Raw genomic sequence first — 5,000 nt, 5'->3', positions numbered from 1 at the left:
TATGTGCACTAAAAACCCACTATTATTTGGATTTAAGAAAAGAAGGAAGTAACGAATTTCTTTTCTTAAATCCAAATAATAGTGGGTTTTTAGTGCAATTACTAATGTGTAACGACATTACTGGACAGTGATATTAGTATATATATATATATATATGTATATATATATATATGTATATATAGATATATATATGTATATATATATATACATATATGTATACATATATATATATGTATACATATATATGTGTATATATATATATATATGTATACATATATGTATACATATATATGTATACATATATATGTATATATATATTTAATATATAATATATATATATATACAGTAATATATATATATTTATATATATATATAATATATATTTATATATATATGTAATATATATTTATATATATTTTATATATATATATTTATATATATATATAAAATATATATATATAATATATATATAAAAAAAAAAATATATATATATATATATACAAATTTTTATATGATTTTTTAAAGTTATTGGAGTGACTTCATTCATTAATGTACTCGTACATGCAGATGGGCGGATCCGTGCACCAGTTAAAGTACTGTTTGAAAATAAATAAATTTGTGGAGTACGTATCAATGTGGCAGGTTTCTAGAAAGGAAATAACTTTTTTCCCTTTTCTAATGCTTGCGTACAGTTCCCCTAGATGGGGCTTCGTCCAGCGCAGTTGATGCAGCGAATTCCGGGTTGGAAAAAAAATGTAGTCCGATGCAGGATAAGCAAGTCATTGTTTCCCTTCAGCGCGAAAACGTTGTGACGTAAAGTCGTCGAAATACACGTGGGTCGTCGTCGTCGTTCTCATCGTCGCTCTCGTCGTCCTCGTTCGTCCTCGTCCTCGCCGCTAAAATAACGTCATCTTCGCTTTTGTTTTGCCTTTAATGCGAAAAGTCGAAAAATGATTTGGAGTCGTCCTGCATCGCAATCGACAAAATGCTGCATCGCTCTGCTGCAGCCGGTCCGCCCCGGACATTCCGGCCCCCCTTTCCCTCCGTAACGTGAAATAAAAGCAGATGTATTCTTTTTTTCACGAAGATAAAACCTAAAATACAAATATATGTTCTTTTTTTGTTTGCAAATGGAATGGAGGCATTTTGAAAATGTATTGTGATGCGGCAGTGAAAGAGATTTTGATTTTACATATCAGAGTATATCCATCAATAAACCCGACGAACAAAGTTGGGGCAATATATATGTACATGCATTCTATTTAATTTACAAATGACTTAATCCCTCAAAACTCGTATGCGGGGTCACCTTCGAACAAACACACATTTTCGCGCGAGCATTTACGTGAGAGAGATGAAAAAAGAGAGAGAGAGAGGGAGAGAGAGGGAAAAAGCAGACATCTTTGTTTTCGTGATGTGCGCCTGCGTTGGGGAAGGGGAAGAGAGCAGGGGGAGGAAGAAGGGGACGCATCCTTAAAAAAATAAAATAAAAAAATAACGCTGAAGATAAACTCATCAAACTTATAAAATCTATCGACGCACAGGCGACGAATAATAATTTTTGAACTTTGCACGAATGAGAAAGTATCGTATTTTAAAATCGTTCACATAAAGGAAGAGATGCATCCCACCCAATGTGCCCTCCAGGGGCTGTTAGCTGCGGCCGAAGCCGCCACAGTGGAATCTATGTACATGAGATAAACTTTTGTCAAGAGCAAAATACAACGCATATACGAATTGAAATTCTTTGTCGAAAGCCACAAAGAGAACTCCTAAAGGACCCAAGAAGTCTGGGGGGGGGGTTGAATAGTAAAGTCTTGCAGCAAACCCAATAGAAACTTCAAATCACATCAAATGTTCAGCAGACCACATTTTTTTTTTTTTTTTTTTTTTTTTTTAATCCTTTAGAGAATCTGCAAGTGAACTTGAGAAGATATATCCACCTATCTGTCTATGTTAGGGATGTGTCGATTAACCGGCCTCGGCCTCGGCAAGAATCTTCACTTTTTTGGTGAATCGGCATCGGCGAGAATCGGCATTTTTTTTTTTTTTTATTTTGTCGATGGCAATGCCGATGCCAAATCCCATAAAAATGCAGATTCTCGCCGATGCCGATGCCGATTCACAAAAAAGTGCCGATTCTTGCCGATGCCGATTAATCGGCACACTCTATGTATCAAGGACCTCGTCCCCATTCTCAGGGAGGTAGCCAGCCAAAGCACTCATTCCCCTTCCGTCCACCATCCACCGCCCTTTCCCCCATCTCATCTTAGCTCCTCGTGGATGACGGGTCATCGCAGCATCCCGACCACTGGAATGAAAACATTAGAATACCTGTTTAAGGATAAAGAAGTCGGCAGAAATGATCTGGAAGGCTTCATGAATTTCTACAAAGGTTTCAGAAGACATTATAAAGGGTTCATAAGGCCCAGTGAGAACTTGCGGACTCCAGAATTCATCAGGAATCCTAAGAAATTCTTAGGAGGTTTTTGAAAATTTCGCAAAGGTTTCAGACCATGTAATGAAGGCCTAAGGATTCCTCAGGTTTTCTTTAAGGTTTCGAGCCTCACACGCGTTTCATAAAATATCCTGAAGGCCTCAGGATTCCTCGGGGATTTTTAGGAAGGCTCAAGAAGGTCCTACAAAACCTTCCAACAAAATGCTAAATACTCGTACATAAGGAATCCTATTTTTTTCCATGAAAACTTCTGAAAGTCTCATAAAGTTTCAGACAATATAATGAAAAATTCAAGATGTTTCAGATATTTTCATGAAGACTTTTGAATTCAGAGGTTCTCAACCTTTTTCTCGTTACGAATCCCGAGAGTCCTCAGGCTATCGACCCGTACCCCCATTAACCTGACACAGAATATAGAATAGTGATATACTAAAGCTAATTAAACATACTATGGTACCGCAATGAATTTCAAATGGTTCAAATTGTAAAATCCTTATTCATCAGTTAAGCAGTGATATCAAACACAAAGTCCAGTGATACTGCACATCCATATTTAAATGTTGAAGACATCTTAAGCTAGTCATCCCCGCACCCCCTGGAAACCATCCCGCGAACTCCAGGTTGAGTCCCTGCTTTAGAAGGAATCACGGAGGAAGCCCAGCCAGAGACTCTAAAGCCCCGAAGGGGCTGAGGCGGATACAAAATCTGCAGAACTAAAACCAAAATCCCTTCGGAGTCCATAAAGAAAGAAAAGAAAAATATTTGAACTTGAGGGATGTAATGGATCTTAGATAGTTATCCATGAAATTTGCCTGAGTTCACTTGACCTGAATCTACCTGAACTGATAAGATATTACAATACCATGACAACTGCCAGATGTGAGGTTGAAATTCATCTCAAGCAAGAAAGCCACTCTAATCAAACCCAACTTGACCCACTCTTACCTAACGGAGGGACCAACGACGGGTAATCCTGCAAGATGGACGCCAAAAAGAAATCCTCTCCCTGCCACTCGTCTTCAGAACTCGCTAATAACCCCATCTCCATCTGGAGGTGCAACCTCGAGGGGCTGACACTTAGTCTCCGGAACGGACCCAAAATTTTCCTCTATCATTGTGTAACCATGTTCTTCATATTTCTACATAACAAGAGGGCGCTAGCCAACAACTGTTATTTTTCCTAATACTATCATGAGCCAGTGACACAGAAACAGTTACACAACGATATAACACAGACAGTACTCCAAAATTTCTTCCCAGAGAGATCTATGAAAACTAGAGGACTGTTGTCGGTCACAGCGGAGGGTGGCTTCCAGTTGGTAAAACTCAAGGATACTGTAACTCGGGAACCACAAAAGGTTAACACTGTCACTGAAGTCGAGAATAAAGGGACCTCGACCTCTGAAGGATATATCTTTTTTATCGACTTGATCACTGAAGGGATTTTTTTTTTTCAGTTTATTGACTCATTGATTAATCTAATAACTTTTTTATGTTTGATTTTTGTATTCACTTTCATGTTTAAATTTTCTCTTAATCCCCTCGTTATGAGAGCACCTTCTGCATATTTCACTCACTTCCACTCTTCCTCACTCACTTGCTCACTTGCTGGACGATTTTTGATTCAGGAAGGGACTCTGAACGTGGGGCCTCGAAGTGGCTCCAAACATGGGGTCTTGAAGTAACTTCGAACATAGGGTCTCGAAGTAACTCTGAACGTAGGGTCTCGAAGTGGCTCCGGACATGGGGTCTCGAAGTGGCTTCGAGCATGGGGTCTCGAAGTGGCTCCGAACATGGGATCTCGAGGTAACTCTGGACATAGGGTCTCGAAGTGGCTCCCGGACATGGTCTCTCGAAGTGACTCCGGACATTGGGTCTGGATCGATCCAGGCTCCGTTTTGTCCCTAGTCTTCTCGTTTAACCAAATAAAATCGTCCAACATTAGACAGGATAAAATCCATAGAGGGTGTCAGCGAAGAGGTTCAAGGAAGTGGATGAGAGAAAAAGAGGAAGTGGACTTTTAGAAGACGAGGTTGACAGATCAGGAGTTGACATTTAGATGTCTTTAGGGGGTTTCCCTCAGTCGAAAGAAATCGCCAGATCTTAGAGTAAATATCTGGTAAAACGTTGTCGAAATGAAATGGTTTAACAGCAGTACCTCGTATGATCATTCGAAAGGAAAAATCTCGTTTGTTGTCTCCTTACGAAGAGTGTCAGTGGAAATGAGTGGAAGAGAGTGAATGTGAATGGTTGACAGTGCGGGGGTGACTGACAGTGTGGCGGGGGTGACTGAGAGTGCGGGACAGACTAACAGTGACGAATAGTGCGGGAGTGTCCGTCAGTGTGGGAGTGAGGGGGAAGCGGAAGTAGCGACCTTATGCCATGAGGAGCTTTGGGATTACTGATGTCATCACCTTTGACCCATCGTACTCGGATGTCCCAGGAGTAACTGTGACTGCTGGATAAGAAAGCAATTGGAAGGCACGGTCAGAACCAGCCCGGCATCTGGCACAGTAGAAAACCCGAAGATTTATGCACTGAA

Source organism: Oratosquilla oratoria, chromosome 5 (assembly GCF_046742065.1).
Source record: "Oratosquilla oratoria isolate Oo_2021 chromosome 5, ASM4674206v1, whole genome shotgun sequence".
Lineage (NCBI taxonomy): Eukaryota > Metazoa > Arthropoda > Malacostraca > Stomatopoda > Squillidae > Oratosquilla > Oratosquilla oratoria.
This window is presented reverse-complemented; position numbering follows the sequence as displayed.